Source organism: Amia ocellicauda (genome assembly GCF_036373705.1).
Source record: "Amia ocellicauda isolate fAmiCal2 chromosome 11 unlocalized genomic scaffold, fAmiCal2.hap1 SUPER_11_unloc_1, whole genome shotgun sequence".
In the NCBI taxonomy this organism is placed as follows: Eukaryota; Metazoa; Chordata; class Actinopteri; order Amiiformes; family Amiidae; genus Amia; species Amia ocellicauda.
Window position 1 is genome coordinate 222,591 of NW_027102659.1, and position 18,214 is coordinate 240,804.

The 18,214-nt window shown below is 45.0% G+C and overlaps 3 non-coding genes across 3 annotated transcripts; all 3 read left to right on the forward strand.

Moving 5' to 3' along the window:
• The first annotated feature begins 14,169 nt into the window (after positions 1 to 14,169).
• On the forward strand, positions 14,170 to 14,242 carry trnav-aac (transfer RNA valine (anticodon AAC)). The gene has a single exon. It is a non-coding gene; the product is annotated as a tRNA-Val (tRNA).
• A 2,192-nt stretch (positions 14,243 to 16,434) lies between these two features.
• On the forward strand, positions 16,435 to 16,507 carry trnav-cac (transfer RNA valine (anticodon CAC)). Its single transcript has one exon. It is a non-coding gene; the product is annotated as a tRNA-Val (tRNA).
• A 1,181-nt stretch (positions 16,508 to 17,688) lies between these two features.
• Positions 17,689 to 17,761, forward strand: trnav-cac (transfer RNA valine (anticodon CAC)). The gene has a single exon. It is a non-coding gene; the product is annotated as a tRNA-Val (tRNA).
• The last annotated feature ends 453 nt before the right edge of the window (positions 17,762 to 18,214 follow it).

The following is an 18,214-nucleotide window of genomic DNA, read 5'->3' on the forward strand; positions in this document are numbered from 1 at the left end:
TGTAGGGCGGGGGGTTCTGGGAAAGATCTTTAGAAGTCCGGACAGGTCTAGGCTTGTTTCTGGGGAACGTGTTTAGAAATGACCGATTGCCGTACCGTCTGGTTAGGAAGTAAAGCCGTCTGAAAGGGTTTAGTAAGTTGTTTGGCTTATCTCCCGCTATTATACTTCTGTTTTAAAGTGGTTGTAGGAAAAGGCTTGAAGGTGTTCATTGTATTTAATATTTAAACAGATCGTGAAAACGTTTGTGAAACAGGAAGTCCCGGGATCAGGAAGCGTTTACACTTGGAAGGTTCGTTTAAAAATGAAATGTTGTTGTGTGTGTGTGTGTTTTATTAACAATATTACAGTTTTTAAAGAAACATTTAAGAAACAGTTTATTTACAGCGGCTTCTCTGTTTTACATTTATTATCAAGTCCTAATAAACATATTGTCTGTAAATAATAAGGCGTTGTAGTGAATGTCTAAGGCTATTTTCAAAGGTCTAAAAAAGCTAAAGGTTTTGAATGTCCTGGACATGTTGTTTTAAGTGTGATTTCTGTCGCCGTTTAAAGATGTAAATGTAATGTATATTTTTATTCTTCCCAAGACTCTTGGGATAGTCATTCTGTGGATGAGCTATTGAGGACAATTACCCCGTCTAAGTGGGATCAAACATCTTCCCCGGTGAGATCACCGAGAGGATCCCCCACGGTGGTCTTGGAGACCCCCCAACATCTACTCAGGCCACAGCCTTCTGGGGGTAATTCAACACCCCAGATTCAGCCCGCCGCATTGTCGGGCGGAACAAATACAGGCATCCAACAACCTCAGGGGTCGCCGTCAGTCAGGGCTGACACACCACCCAACGACGGCCTGGTTTCAACATCGTCCCCCCAGACCCGTTTCTTGGCTACAGAAACGCGGAACAGTACCCCGCGCTTGGCCAGGGTGTCACCGCAAAGGCCTTCTTGGTCTCCGTCCATGAGTATACGCTCGCTCCCTGCCTCCTTCGACCGAGATTTACCGGAGCGACCATCCTTTGAAGCTGAGCCAGGCCACCAGCCCCCGGAGCTACATCCTGAAGGTCGGCATGAGTTGCTACATACTTTGTTACAAAATCAAAGACTTGTGTTAGTGGGGCAAAACCTGGTGATAGAGAGCCAAAACACCCTTATTAATACCCTTACTAACGAATTGTACTGTATTTAATGTTTTAATAGACACAAAACGCCTTACTATTGTGGGTTGTTGGAAAAATAAAAAATAAATTAAAAAATGTCCTGACTTGGTAAAAGAACTCACAAACTAAAGGATTATGAACAAGCTAGGGCCCCAAAAAGACCTTCCCGAGAGAACATCCCCGGCCCTGTTGTGAACTCCTCTGATGTCCCAATGAACCTGGAACTATTACAAATGATAAATGATTTAAATAACCCCCAATTACCACCGATAGAATGTGAATTAACAGACTTACCGGTGAACCCCGACCTGTTACAGATGGTCAATGATCTAAATAACCACCTCCCACCGGTAGCGCTTATAGAGGTTCACCCCCTAGTTCACCCCGATTTGTTTGAAATGGTGGAGGCTTTGGAGGAGCTACCCCGACCAAATTCTGCCCCTATTATAAATGATTTGAGACAATTAGAACACAGGATGGCGGCAGAAGCAGCCATCACTATAGAGGAGGGTCTTGACATTAACCGGTTGGATATCTTTGAAGGACTTTTACAGGCTTTAAATGAGCCTCCTCAAAAAGGGGGTTTTGTAGATGTCAGCAGTGGGGGTGTTCGGAATGTGGAGGGTTCTGAGACTGATAAGGCTGTGGAGGTCATGCTCTGTGAGAATGTAGGGGGTGAAGGCTTTGTTCAAAATGATGATGTGTCCAAGAGTACCAGTGATCCCGTGATTATAGATAGACCGGCCTATAACAATTTTGAAATGATTCAACGTTTTAATTTTGCAGAACTTTTAAATTGTGACAATTATGCAGAAATATTTGTCAACATACACGAGGCCTTGCAGAAAATGCTTGAACAGGTTGCTGAAAGGGTCAGACCTCGAGATGTTGTACAGTTAGAACTCAGAGGGGATGATTTGTTTAGCAACCTATCTGTAATGCTGAGTGGAGATAATTTAGACGTCTGGCTAAAATCGAAGCGTTATTGCAAAGTAACGCAGCCATCATAGCTGATGAAAGTCTGTCTCTGGTAATGAATGTGGTTCGTAACCCTGAGGGTGGGGCGCTTAGAAGACTGTCGAAATGCTTGAAGAACGACATAATTAGGACCAAGCTCAGGCAATTAGTGGTGAGTTCCAGTGGGGACAATAAGCTCTGTTTTGCTTACAGTTTAATAAAACTACTCACCCCCGACATGCCTGAACCCCAAGCTCTGCAAGAAGCTTTAATGCTTCATCAGAGGGCCGGCTTAAACTCTCAACAGATGGTTGCCTTTTCAGACATCACCAAGTTTGAGGAGTTGTTGTCTTTAAAAATTGTTGTGTGGTACCGTTGTGAGGTAAAGGAAGTATTTGTGAAATTTCAGACACATCCTGAAACCCATACACAGACACTGTTTCTCTTCCTAAGTGATAGTCATTACTTTGGAATAAAGAGTTTGACGGCTTTTTTGGGTTGTTCGTATGTTTGTCATTGGTGTTATAAGGCCTTCAATGATAAGCTTAAGCACCGATGTGACGGTTACTGTAACGTCTGTTTCAATCCGCAATGTCGTAAGGGTTTGGCCCCTACCATCCGATGTAAAGATTGCTTAAGGATTTGTCTCTCAGCGTTCTGTTTTTCCGAGCATAAGGTACAGAGGGCCGCTACTGAGGGGGTTAAAAAACTGAGTTATTGTGATCAAACTAAATATTGCCCGCAGTGTTGCCTCCAGTACCGTTTTCATGAGGTTAAACCACACAAATGTCTGGAGCCGAGATGCAGGATCTGTAATGCTGATTTAACCCCGGGGTCCGAACACCAGTGCTTTATTCAGCCGGTTAAAAAGGAGCCGCCGCACAACCGTTATGTCTTTTTTGCTTTTGAATGCAGGCAAGAAAACGGGGTCCACGTTGCTAATTATATACTCTGTATTGACATGTTGGATCGTGAGTGGTCAGCTAGCGGTGAGAGTTGTGTCAGGGATTTCTTTACGCGGTATCGCGGTCCAAAATACCTCAATTACACATTTATTGCCCACAATGCTAAGGGTTATGATTCTTACATTTTGATGAAGTATCTGGTGGAAAATGGGGTGACCCCAAAAATAATAGCTCAGGGTAGCAAGATCATGTGTTTCACCGACGAAGCTTTCAACTAACGTTACATAGACTTGTTAAATTTCATCCCCATGAAATTGAGCGCTTTGCCTAAGGCTCTGGGTTTTGAGGCTCAGAAGAAAGGTTGGTTCTGCCATTTTTTTAATACTATGGACACTCAAAATTATCGAGGGTCCTACCTGCCCGCCACTTATTATGGGGTTGATACTATGATGTCTCATGAGAGGGAGGAATTCTTTAAATGGTACAATACGGTTAAGGGAGGTGTTTTTGATGACCGAGAAGAGATGGCTGCTTATTGTAAAAATGATGTGGTGATCCTTAAAGAAGCCTGTGTGCGTTTCCGCGCCGAGGTTATCAACACATCGGGTCTCGACCCTTTGCAAAGTGTGACCATAGCGTCTCTCTGCATGAAAATGTATCGGTCCAATTTCTTGCAGAAAAACACTATAGCGGTCACCACTTCTGACAACTATCGTGCTAGACAAAAGAACTTTTCGACTGTCTCCATACAGTGGCTGGAATACCTGAGTGCCCGGGATAACATCTTCATCAGACATGCTTTAAATCAAGGGGAAGTCAAAATGGGGCCTTACTACTTAGACGGTTTTAGCGACGTGTCCGGGCGGCGTACCGCTTATGAGTTTGCAGGTTGTATTTAGCATGGCTGTCCTCAGTGCTTCGACCCAAACACCTTTAACCCCGTAACACAAAAACTCTGCAGTGATATGTACTATGATTTCCAGGAACGAATTGAAACTTTAAAAAACACCTATGGTTTGAACGTGCTGGTGATTTGGGAACACGAGTGGACGACCCTGAAGCAACAGGATGCGGGGGTACAACGGTTTATGGAAACCTTGGACTTTCCTGAACGTCTTGAGCCCCGGGATGCGTTATTTGGGGGTCGTACCAACGCCCTCTGTTTACATTATGAGGTAAAGGAGGGTGAGAGAGTAGATTACTATGATTTCACCAGTCTGTACCCTTATGTCAACAAGACCAAAATGTACCCGGTGGGGCGTCCAACCATTGTTTATCGTGACTTTCTCGAAATCGGACATTACTTTGGTTTGATCAAAGTCACCATGTACCCTCCTCGCGAGCTGTTCTTACCCGTGTTGCCTTACAGGTGTTCGGGAAAATTGATGTTCCCTCTGTGTAGAACGTGTGTGGAAACTGAAAATAAAACTACCTCTTGTCTGCACAGTGATGAAGAGAGAGCGCTGACGGGTGTCTGGTGTAGCATTGAGCTTGACAAGGCGGTGGAGAAAGGTTACAGAGTCGGTAAGGTGTATGAGGTTTGGCATTTTTCTGAAAAATCTGATACTCTTTTTGCTGATTACATTATGACCCATCTGAAAGGGAAACAGGAGGCATCGGGCTATCCCTCATGGTGTGTTGTCTCCGCGGCCAAAGAGCGATACGTTTAGCAATATTTTGAAAAGGAAGGGATCCGTCTAGAGCTGGGGAACATAACTGTAAACCCCGCCAAGAGACAAATGTCCAAACTGATTTTAAACAGTCTGTGGGGTAAGTTTGGGGAAAGAAATTACCGTCTAAACACAACCTTGATTAAAACCCCTGAACAGTTTATAGAATTTATGTTTTCCAAACAACATGCAGTATCACACTTTCAATTCTTAAATGACCATGTGGCACAGGTCCAGTGGAGGGCCCCTAAAGATTTCCCCACCAAACAGGGGAACGTTAATGTTTTCATAGCGGTTTTTACCACGGCTTACGCCCGGCTTGAACTGTACAACTTAATGGATCAGTTGCAGGAACGCACGCTCTATCATGATACTGACTCTGTAATCTTTGTCACCAGGCCAGGGGATTGGGTCCCTCCCCTCGGGGACTACCTTGGGGAGTTAACGAGCGAACTAGATCCTCAGGACCACATAGTGGAGTTTGTTTCAGGGGGTCCTAAGACTTACGCATACAGAACGGCTGCGGGTAAGACCTGTATGAAAGTTAAGGGTTTCACTCTGAACCATTGTAACAACAAGCTCATTAACATCAAGTCTCTGACGACCCTGGTAGAAAGTTTTGTAACCGAGAAAGACGCGCCTCCTCGTGAGATTATTACAGCCGGAAATCAGATCTATCGCAATAAAAAGGGGTACACGTTGGAAAATAGATCACTAAACAAACGGTTCAGGGTGGTGTACAATAAAAGAGTGTTGAAGACTGATTATACCACTCTGCCTTATGGATATTAGCGGTGGTTTTGAAAACAAACTTCAACACCCTTTCTCCTGTATTATAGCCGGTCCCTCCAATTCGGGGAAGAGCTATCTTATAAAGAACATCATAGAAGATGTGGACGCAACCGTGTCCCAAGCTCTTGACAACATAGTGTGGTGTTTCACTTGCTGGCAACCTCTCTACGATGATTTGGCTTCGAAAAAAAATAATCTGAAATTTGTGCAAGGTCTCCCCGCCTCGTTGTGTGACGATGACTTGTTCCCGCCCGGTCAAACTAATCTAGTGATCCTTGATGACCTGATGGAGCAGGCCGGTGACAACAGTGAAGTGGAAAAAGCTTTCACAAAGTACACTCATCATAGGAATTTAAGTATTATTTATTTAGTTCAAAATCTATTTTTTCAAGGTAAAAAAAGCCGCACTATTAATTTAAATGCCAATTATATAATTCTTTTTAAAAACCCCAGAGATAAACTACAGGTCACCGTCTTGGCTCGTCAAATGTACCCTAACCAGACCAAGTTCTTTTTGGAGGCATTTGAGGATGCCACCAAAAAACCCTACGGGTACTTGATTGCGGACTTAAAAGCACAAACCCCAGAAGACTTTCGCCTCAGAACAGGTTTGTGCCCGCCCGATTCGCCGGCAGTGTATGTGCTAAAGAAAAGGAAATAAATAAGAATGTCTGTTCGGATTAAAAGAAATCTGCCGCTTTTGCAAATGTTATTTGAGGGGAGCCCGCGCCATAGGAAAGCTGTGCTGGCAGGGGCCCCCTCGGATTTGATCGAGACCCTGTGTGAAATAGCTTTTAACATCTTACGCGGTTATATACCCCTAACCCCTTCTCAACATTCTAAACTCAAAAAACAAAAAGTGGTTATCAAGATCATCGCTAATAAGAAGTATTCTATTAAAAGAAAAAGAAAGAAGATTAATCAAACCGGGGGTTTTATAGGACCGCTGTTGAGCCAATCCGTGCCTTTCCTAACCAGTCTTCTAGCTTCCAGAGTGGGTTAATAATGGAATATGCTCAGAAAATGTTCTTGATCCCTCAGGAGCAGCTTGAGAAACTGAGAAAAAATGTTGTCGGGCCAGAGCCCATTAGACAAACGGCCGAAAACAACCTGGACTCTGAAATGAAAGCTATACAGGCCAGGGCCGATTTAAATCAGTATTCCAAAGCCCAGTTGTATACCAACACGTTACAGCGCTACCTCCGTCTGGTTAGACAGGGTGAAAAAGATCAAAACATTTTAACTTTAACCATGGCCTCTCAAGAAAATGGTTCTGGGGCTGATGCGGGGGGTACGGTTGATAAAGATGTTGCGGTGACCGAACCTGTTGAGAGTTCAGAGGGAGATGTTGTAACGGATGTTTTGAGAAACATGCCGGCCAGAAGCAAAAGACATGCACAATATATCCTGCACAAAATGGTTCAGAAACCGCGGGTAACGGCTTGGAATGAACAGGGTGAATTTGTTTTTAAAGGACAACTGATCAAAGGTTCACACATGTTTGATTTGTTGAAGAGTGTCACTAGCACTAATAAGGTACCCGATAGTCGCCGACCTGTAGGCTGGAATGCTTTCCTACAGGCGATGGCCTGTCTGAACATGCCCCAATCCACAGTTCCTAACCAGGTAACGCGACAAAAAATCTGTCTGTGTAAAGAGGTGGAGCCTGATCTGACTCCGATATCTCATTACTCTGACCGTGCTGAGCGACCATCCTCAGGATCTATCCATCGTTGGGAAGCTTATTAATCTCATGTTTTTATTTGTCTCCCCTGTAAATAATGACCCGACAAACAATTTTATTTTTTATTTTTTTTATTTTCAAATGTTGTACATTTATTTATAACATAACCTCTGCTTTGTATAAGAATTGTGTTGAATAAAAACAAAACTAATGATTCAAAGGCTGTTTTCATTATTTTTTCACCTTAACATGCATGACATCTTTTAAAATCCTCACAAGAACACCCCATCTGTATACATGGCTGGCTAGGGTTGTAAGTCATTGTGTTATAAGGGGGGGTCCACAGTGTCCTGACAAACTCTGCCACTTTTTTATCATTTTGGCCTAAATCCTCACTGTACAAGGCCATAATATCGGGGTATGACCTTCCTTTAGATCTATGATATAAGAAAAACACACAGTGCTGACCACAAGTGAAGGTCTGAAGACTTTGTACTTGACGACCGCTGTAAATGGTTTCTTGACAGTTGTTGAGCAGAAAGTTATTGATCTTCCGAGGGAAAGGTCTGAAATCCGGGGGGTTTGCATAGGAATCAAAAAATTCACCACGGTGGTCCTCCCTTAGATAAATAGCCAGCCAATGTTCTCCGGGCATATTTTTAGGGTGTGTGTTGATTATGTACATTGCAGGTAAATTCTTGATCTTAAATTTAGGCAGCTGATCGCAGGCGTAGACTCCTTGAAACAGTTTCCGTGAGCCGGCCAGGGCATTCATGATGTGGTTGAGCTCTCTGGTGTTCATTTTAATAATAATCATACGGAACGTTTCTCCTCTGATTCACCTCAATAATGTTGTCAAACACAGCATACACGACCATATTTACAGTGTGTGGTAGAGGCTGCTTGAAACGCATCTCCAAACGCATATTGCCCGTCATCATCAGTGAAATATGTTGTCCACACTCTTCGTCAGGGGTCAGGTTGAAACCGTACAGGGTGTAACCGCTGCAGTATTCCCGGCGATCGATCAGCAGAGTTTGATCCTTGAGATGGCGACCCGTAGCCAGTACTAGACTGTAATATTCACGAACCGCATTGCCGTTTTCAAAGTCAGGTTGAAAAGGTCTGGATGGAACCTGCACACCATCGACGTACAACGCTATAAATTCCGCGTTATAATGTTTAAAGTTAAAGGGGTTCTTGTTGTAAACCCCGGTAAATGCATCATTATCCACGAGACCTATAATAACCTGTTTTGGGAGCTGTCCTAGAAACAGATTTTCCTGGTTCATCACCCGTGTCACTGCGGGGATACTGTGGACTTTCATATAGACTCTTTCGATCGGGTACTTGGCGTTTGCCGTCATTAACGCCTGCGCGTATCCTAGTTTAACCGCCGGGGAGACGGACACTTTTTTCACAAACAGCGAGGCCGATAATATGGTCAGTTTATATTGTTCAGTATCAGGGGTCATCAGACAAAAAGCACTTTTACTACGGATCATTTTAATTTTAATGTCTACCCCGTTGAGCATGAGTTTTTCTTGGAAAAATATGTCTGCATGGATATGCCCCATTAGCTCAAAGGTCCTCCCTTCTGTTGAAGAGGCCGTTCTTTTTTGCAAACCCTTATTGAGTCCCTCTGGATCCTTGTCGTCCATAGCTTCCGGGATGTCTTTGACGAAAGGCTGAACTGTTTGCTTAGGGTCTCCTCATTATAATTAAGGATACACTCCATCATGGCTCTATAGGGGTAAGTATTGCTGCTTTGACTAATGAGCCGATCTCCCAGGGTCACATCCACCTGTGAAAATTGATGACCCCAGCGTTGGCCGTCTTCTCGACTGCATCGCCATCCTAATCAGTCACTTTACAGTTCATTAAAATAAATGTGTTATTCAAATCAATATAATCCTCGCCATTGCCAGCTATAAAAAACTCCAGAGGGGCCGTGTCTGAAATTGCAGAAAGAGGGGGAATCTCTACATATATGATCTTATCTATACTCGTTTGAGTGTATGGAACTGTAAACAGATCCAGTTCTGATTTGACGCATTCTTCCGATAGACTGTGGACAAAAGACATGTTTAAAAGATGTATCCTGAGGCTCTATTTTTCTTTCTTTGAGACTTTCTTTTTGCAGGTTTTTTCTTGTGCTGCTTCCTTCTCCGAGTGTTTCCACGATATGTTGGAGAATGAGAGATTCTTCGTTTTTTGTTAGCCACGGATCTTCGTCGCCCTGGTGGACACATGCTGTTTCTTCTTTTACCCCCCCTCCTCGCCATTACCATGAGACCCGAACCCTCCTGATGCTCATGGCTAGCTGCCCGGTTCATAACATTGGTGAACACGTCACTAACAATATTTTTAGCCGCTGATTTCAAGTGGGGTCTGGCTATAGCAAAGCCTCTCTTAAGCAGGGGTACGGCCATTCTAAAGAGACCATGAAAGAGTCCTCCTAGACCGGCGCCATACATTGTGGGGGCTCCTACAAAACCGGGCAAGCCGTTCCCGGCTTGCATCTTGTAATAATCCACATAGGCGCTAGGATCTACATAACCCCTCGAGGTAGCCATTTTAATAATGTACAAACTGTTTCAGGGGTCGAAAATGTAGTTTGACAATAACTTTACTGAAGCGGAAGGGTACGTTGATATTCTGATCCGATTTTACTTCGATCGTGATGTTGTCAAATTGGGTCTTTGAGACTGGTACGTAGTGTGGCTTGTCATAAGTAATTGTGACCATGTCATTGCTTTTACCTTTAATAAGTACATTTCTCAAAAGGGGGACATAACTATCCCCGACCCTCTGGTGGGTTATGATATCCGTATACACATAAAGAGTGTAAAAGCCGCCCCACCACTTCTGAGAACCTGCTCTCTGTGTCAGAATAGATCCCAAATATACGCCCCAGTTGGCCGCTGGTTTGAATGCTAATACCTGGTTTTGACACCTTGTACACTCTGTTTTTAATAGGGTTGTAATATAGCTTGATGTTGGGGGTGCCTTCTGAGAACTGTTTATGCATCTCATCTAATATTTTATCCACATTGTCATAATAACCTCCTTGTATCGTGAATGTCCATTGACTCTTTTTAACATCATCAAAAATGGCGAAGGTGGCATCCTTATCTTGTAATACAGCCCAAGTGTAAGGATACTGTATTTCCGCCAACCCCACTTCCCACGACCCCCTTAGATCTATAGATTTTCCAAATTGTACCGTGTAACTGGATATTTCATTTTTAGGGTATATATCGAGAGAGGCGTTACTGGGTAGAGTCACGTAGAAGCCTCCTGATTCCATCTTGAGTATCGAAAGTAATGCCCACAACACACCCGCGGGCAAGTTGTTATAAGGATTGAATATCGCAAACCTGTTGTTCCGGGACCCAACTATTGAACTTTTCAGGCCATCCAAGCCATTTCATCAACACATATTTTTTCCGGTTCTGGGTTTTTTCAGCTAATATCTTTTCAACTCTGTATACACTGTCTTTACCCACAATAATTTTTTGTAACTCGGCTTCGTAAAACGTTCCTTCTATATCCTCCCCGTCATAGTCTTTTAACCGGTACACGGGTGGGTCTCTAGCCAACTGTTCGGTAACTGTAAAATATTCGTCAGAAAATGTTTCTTCATAACCTTTGGCAAAAGTACTCCTTAGCTTTGAAACGCGAACCACATCACCGATGTTGAACTTATAAGTAGTTTTTCCCTTCTTAATAAATGGTCCGTATAATTTTTTATAGACCTTAAAAGAATTACTTTGATCAACATCTATAGGCTTCATTTTAATACTGGTGTGATACCCTTGGTTGTAAGCATCGATAAAATCCTGAACTTTATCAAAATACTTGAACGTGTTGACCGCTGTAAAATATCTCCACATTTTGGTCTTTATGGTGCGGTTAAACCTCTCCACTACCGATGCCCTAAGCTCATTACCGGTGGTGAAATGATGTATTTTGTGTCTCTTCAGTAGATTCTGAAATTCTCTGTTGAGAAACTCTTTTCCTTTATCAGTCTGCAGTTTTTTAGGACATCGACCCTGGGACAATATATCCTCAAAGGCCCTTGTCACCGCCCGACCTGTTTTATTATGTAGAATGCGAGCCCAGGCATATTTTGATAACACATCGATACACATCAACATCAATTTGTGACCATTGTTATGTTTTGATAAATTTGACATATCGACTAGATCCATTTGCCATTGTGAGTCTATGTCAGTTGCATATACGCGGTTTCTTTTAAAGTTAATCCTGAGAGGTTTATGTAAGGTATAGGCGTCTTGTTCCCGTAACCATTCTGAAACAACCACATCATTAACCTTCACTCCGGCCTCAGCGAGTCCTCTTTGAAAACCCTTCTTACCCGCCAAACCCCCAATCTTGGCTGGGTTGTAGTATAGTTCCTGCATTTGGGGAGCTTGCCGAGTCATTCTGTCAAATAACCACACAGACCCACACTATGCGCAAAGTTTTTATACAAGGTTTTTTATTCAACTTCAGGAGAGCAGATACCCCTTTTAAGACATTTGAGAAAAGTATAACATACACAACAATTTTTTCTACGGTCCAGACAAAATGAAATCAGATGATTGGTTACTTGATCTATATCAACAAATATACCTGTTTCTTTATCTTGTAGGCACACACCTCAGTTACATATGTAAATAAAACAACATTATGACCTATTTTAAAATTAAACAGAGGTGTATTAAACAGGCTCAGTAAAAGGTCATACAGATGTTGATGAAATGGCCTAATATCATTCTTGGCCCCCTTGAGCCCTTCATCCCAGTGTTCGTACCCCCCGGTCTTTGTTACAGCAGCCATTCACTTTTCCAGGTTTGAAAGTTGATCCTCATCGATGGTTAAATCTGTAGAGAAAAGGCTCGCGTTGGCTACTTTTCTGTCAAGCACATGGTGTAATAGCGCTCTCAGGTTAGCTGCAGAGTGTTGATGACAGAACCAGTTGCAGAAGCAGTCCAGAACATTCCCCATGTTCAAAGTCCCTTAGTTCAGGTCAGAGTCTGAATCAGTGGCGTAGATGTCGAATTCTTCGTCGCTGCCCCCAGCTTTAACTTCTTTACGGAAGAAATAAGCTTTTAGCTTGCCAGCGGTTTTTCTACTCGGCTCATCCAGGTCATTGAGCAGCTGCCCAAGTTTCTCTATTATAAACGGCTCCTTTTTCAGCTCCAGCAAAATCTCATCTATGATTTTCTGGACTTGTCCCACAGTGACATGTATGTGGGAGTAAGAGAGCGCCTTGATTAGTGCCGGTTTCAGCCACGGTTTGTTCAGTCTTCTGTAAAACACGTTGAAATAGAACAGGAAATAGTAACGGTCTGGTTCAAACAAACAACTGTGTCTCAACTGACTGGGGTGATTCACTTCACACCCCCGACAGACTTCTTTCAGAGCTCGGTCGATGAGAGCACTCAGAATATACACCAGGGTGCTTTTAACCACTCTGCTTACTTGGTCACATACCCCGGGCATAAATCCTGCGTCTTCATCACGCCCCCGGGACAGTCCGATGCTCATTGGGTCGCCTGGTGGTTTGTGGGGTGTTTCTCCATCCATTGGACTGACCCCCTCCTGAGACGCACAGACGGTAGACAGTTCGGCAAAATCGAGGCCCTCCATGAGCTCCAGAGGCTGGGGATCCCCGAGACTCATTTGGACATCCATCGCACCGCATGTTGTTTCGTCCTGAGGGACCGGGGTCTGAGGTCTTGGAGAGTAACCACAGTCAAAGGGTTCCAGAGTGTATACAAAATCTGGGGAATAGAACCAGGGGTGATCCCGGGTTTGAAGAGGCCTGTAGAGCCTGTCGACGTCCGCAGCTTTCGGGTAAGACATTCTCTTTAATTTTAAACCATGAATGAATTGTTGCACCTTTTATCCTATCTCTTCACTACGTCACGACACACCGCCCTCTTAGAAGAGAGTAGCCCCTGAGCCGTCAGACCCCCCTCCAAAACCCCACACGTCGTCTGTCGTAGTTCTGCAAGCTTTCCCATTCACACCTTTCAAAACCCTGAGTCGGAGACTCCATTTCGCATTCTCTTGGACCCTCTTGCAAGCCTTCTAGAGTCTTATCCACAAGCCCCAGATCTCTCCAGGCCATCACCTTCAACCAGTCCTCATAAGAGTATTCAATTACCGTCTCAAAAGGTTCCAACGTACCCTCCTTCTCTCCCAAAGCAAGAAGCTCCACTCCAACATAGCTGGGATCCCTTTTAAAGCGGTAACCCCGTCGAGCCCCCCAGAACAACACCCAGGAGCGTTCAATCTTCAAATTGGTGAGTACAGGAACCCTTGCCCGGGATTGTTTCTTGCGGGGTTTCATGTTGATGTCGCTGGACATGTTGAAGAAGCGGGATGTTTCAGAAGCTGAGAATTAAAGAGGTATTGCCTAAAAGAAGCGCGGGTTCTTAAATAGAGAGGAGAGTTTCGGGGCGTTGCCTTCAGAGGGGTGGGGGTATTTATGGGTGGCCTTGTTGTTCAGGGTTTTATGGGTGCACACTTTCTGACGGATATGACGTAGGAATAATTAAGGAAATAACTCTACCTAAAATCACGCCCCCCAATTATGACGTAGGAATATTAATAAGCTTAGGGCATACGTCATAACAAAATAGGCCGCGCCCAAAAAACCCTACTATCTACTCTTATGTAGTTGAAGGCGCAGTATAGCTCTCATAGTCTGGTGGTGACGGAAGACCACCAGCCGTTTGAACAAGCCATTCAGCATCACCTTGTTGGGTTAAGTGCAGGCACTGTCAGAGCGCAGGGCGTCCTGCCTTCGAAAGAGTTTCCGAAGTGTCCTGATGTGCCCTTTAGCAATGCCAAACAGGTCTGTGAAAATGGCATCCTTTCGCGGCACTTCAGACGCCATCTCACAGTCTAGCCGACCTGAAACGCCTGAGCCCGTTTTACCAGCAGGTTCCAACGGTAACCGTTTGAAGCAAGAGGCGGCGTTGTCAGTTTCTGTAGTGTAGCGGTTATCACATTTGCCTAACGCGCGAAAGGTCCCCGGTTCGAAACCGGGCGGAAACAGCCTGCTTTGGGCCGGCCCTTTTCGTCCTGCTTGCCCTCGTGGTTCCCTGCAGGCGGTGGGTGGCTTTTCTTCATTGGAGTGCCCGAAATCGGTGCTCTCAGAGCGTCCGTCCGTCGACAGGTTGAAATTGTAAACGCTGGTGTAGCCACTTTTAATTAAAATCTGATGATGATGATGATGATGTTGTTGTTGTTGTTCTTGTTGTTCTTGTTGTCGTCGTAGTCGCCGTCATTATTATTGTTAAAGTAAAGCAGTAGTTAGATTTGTTGCTACCGTAAGGTGTAGAAGGCACAATAGCTCTGATAGTCTGGTGGTGAAGGAAGACCACCAGACGTTTGAACAAGCCATTCAGCATCACCTTGTTGGGCTAAGTGCAGGCACTGTCAGAGCGCAGGGCGTCCTGCCTTTGAAAGAGTTTCCAAAGTGTCCTGATGTGCCCTTTAGCAATGCAAAATAGGTCAGTGAAAATAGAAACCTTTATCTCACAGGCTGGCCCACGGGAAACGCCTGTGCGTGTTTTATCAGCCTGCTTCGATGGGAGCCATTCGAAACGCCAGGACGGGTCGTTTTCCGTAGTGTAGTGGCTATCACGTTTGCCTCACACGCGAAAAGTCCCCGGTTCGAAACCGGGCGGAATCAACCTGCGGTGCACTCGTGCCAGTGCCATGTTACCCGTCGCCATCTCTCTGCCCCAAGGCCGGCCGTCGTTTTCTCTTCCTCGGAGTGGCAAGAAATCCTGACCTTGAGAACAAACGGTCGCAGAAGGGTAGCTTTGCGAGGCGCTGGAACTCACACTTTTAAAATCGATACATGTTGTAGCTGTTACAATACGACCGTAGCAGGATCAGCGACATTGCTGTTACTCTTATGTAGTCGAAGGCGCAGTATAGCTCTGATAGTCTGGTGGTGACGGAGGACCTCCAGCCGTTTGAACAAGCCATTCAGCATCACCTTGTTGGGCTAAGTGCAGGCACTGTCAGAGCGCAGGGCGACCTGCCTTTGATAGAGTTTCCTAAGTGTCCCGAAATCGGTGCACTCAGAGCGTCCGTCCGTCGACAGGTTGAAATTGTAAACGCTGGTGTAGCCACTTTTAATTAAAATATGATGATGATGTTGTTGTTCTTGTTCTTGTTGTTGTTGTTGTTCTTGTTTTTCTTGTTGTCGTCGTGGTCGCCGTCATTATTATTGTTAAAGTAAAGCAGTAGTTAGATTTGTTGCTACCGTCAGGTGTAGAAGGTACAATAGCTCAGTGATTGTCTGATGGTGGCACAAGACGAGCAGCAGCTGTTTGAACAAGCCATTGAGCATCACCTTGTTGGGGTAAGTGTAAGTCTTGTCATAGCTCAGGGCGTTCTTCCTTTGAAAGAGTTTCCAAAGTGTCCTGATGTGCCCTTGAGCAATGCAAAATAGGTCAGTGAAAATAGAAACCTTTATCTCACAGGCTGGCCCACGGGAAACCCCTGTGCGCGTTTTACCAGCCGGCTTCGATGGGAGCCATTCGAAACGCCAGGACGGGTCGGTTTTACCAGCAGTCTCCAACGGTAACCGTTCTAAGCAAGAGGTGACGGTGTCAGTTTCCGAAGTGTAGCGGTTATCATGTTCGCCTAACGCACGAAAGGTCCCCGGTTTGAAACCGGGCGGAAACAGCCTGCTGTGGGCCGGCCCTTTTCGTCCTGCTTGCCCTCGTGGTTCCCCGGAGGCGGTAGGTGGCTTTTCTTCATTGGAGTGCCCGAAATTGGTGCACTCAGAGCGTCCGTCAATCGACAGGTTGAAATTGTAAATGCTGGTGTAGTCACTTTTAATTAAAATCTGATGATGATGTTATTGTTGTTGTTGTTGTTGTTCTTGTTGTCGTCGTGGTCGCCGTCATTATTATTGTTAAAGTAAAGCTACCGTAAGGTGTAGAAGGCACAATAGCTCTGTGATTGTCTGATGGTGGCACAAGACAAGCAGCAGCTGTTTGAACAAGCCATTGAGCATCACCTTGTTGGGGTAAGTGTAAGTCTTGTCATAGCTCAGGGCGTTCTTCCTTTGAAAGAGTTTCCAAAGTGTCCTGATGTGCCCTTGAGCAATGCAAAATAGGTCAGTGAAAATAGAAACCTTTATCTCACAGGCTGGCCCACGGGAAACGCCTGTGTGCGTTTTACCAGCCGGCTTCGATAGGAGTTATTTGAAACACCAGGACGGGTCGGTTTCCGTAGTGTAGTGGCTATCACGTTTGCCTCACACGCGAAAGGTCCCCGGTTCGAAACCGGGCGGAAACAACCCGTCCCCCATCTCTCTGCCCCAAGGGTGGCTGTCGTTTTCTCTTCCTCGGAGTGGCAAGAAATCCTGACCTTGAGAACAAACGATGTAAGAAGGGTAGCTTTGCGAGGCGCTGGAACTGACACTTTTAAAATCGATACATGTTGTTGCTGTTACAATACGACCGTAGCAGGATCGGCGACATTGCTGTTACTCTTATGTAGTTGAAGGCGCAAAATAGCTCTGATAGTCTGGTGGTGACGGAAGACCACCAGCCGTTTGAACAAGCCATTCAGCATCACCTTGTTGGGCTAAGTGCAGGCACTGTCTGATCGCAGGGCGTCCTGCCTTTGAAAGAGTTTCCGAAGTATCCCGAAATCGGTGCACTCAGAGCGTCCGTCCGTCGACAGGATGAAATTGTAAACGCTGGTGTAGCCACTTTTAATTAAAATCTGATGATGATGATGATGATGATGTTGTTGTTGTTGTTGTTGTTGTTGTTGTTCTTGTTGTCGTCGTGGTCGCCGTCATTATCATTGTTAAAGTAAAGCAGTAGTTAGATTTGTTGCTACCGTAAGGTGTAGAAGGCACAATAGCTCTGATAGTCTGGTGGTGAAGGAAGACCACCAGCCGTTTGAACAAGCCATTCAGCATCACCTTGTTGGGCTAAGTGCACGCACTGTCTGATCGCAGGGCGTCCTGCCTTTGAAAGAGTTTCCGAAGTATCCCGAAATCGGTGCACTCAGAGCGTCCGTCCGTCGACAGGTTGAAATTGTAAACGCTGGTGTAGCCACTTTTAATAAAAATCTGATGATGATGTTATTGTTCTTGTTGTTGTTGTTGTTCTTGTTTTTCTTTTTGTCGTCGAGGTCGCCGTCATTATTATTGTTAAAGTAAAGCTACCGTAAGGTGTAGAAGGCACAATAGCTCTGTGATTGTCTGATGGTGGCACAAGACGAGCAGCAGCTGTTTGAACAAGCCAGTGAGCATCACCTTGTTGGGGTAAGTGTAAGTCTTGTCATAGCTCAGGGCGTTCTTCCTTTGAAAGAGTTTCCAAAGTGTCCTGATGTGTCCTTGAGCAATGCAAAATAGGTCAGTGAAAATAGAAGCCTTTATCTCACAGGCTGGCCCACGGGAAACGCCTGTGCGCGTTTTACCAGCCGGCTTCGATGGGAGCCATTCGAAACACCACGACAGGTCGGTTTCCGTAGTGTAGTGGCTATCACGTTCGCCTCACACGCGAAAGGTCCCTGGTTCGAAACCGGGCGGAAACAACCCGCGGTGCACGCGTGCTAGTGCTTTGTTATCTGTCCCTGTAACGCGGCCGGCCATCGTTTTCTCTTCCTCGGAGTGTCAAGAAATCCTGACCTTGAGAACAAACGATCACAGAAGGGTAGCTTTGCGAGGCGCTGGAACTGACAGTTTTAAAATCGATACATGTTGTTGCTGTTACAATACGACCGTAGCAGGATCGGCGACATTGCTGTTACTCTTATGAGTAGATAGTAGGGTTTTATGGGCGCGGCCTATTTTCTTATGACGTATGCCCTAAGCTTATTAATATTCCTACGTCATAATTGGGAGGCGTGATTTTAGGTAGAGTTATTTCCTTAATTATTCCTACGTCATATCCGTCAGAAAGTGTACACCCATAAAACCCTGAACAACAAGGCCGCCCATAACCTGTTGTTCTTGTTGTTCTTGTTGGTCAACTGTAGAGTGTGAAT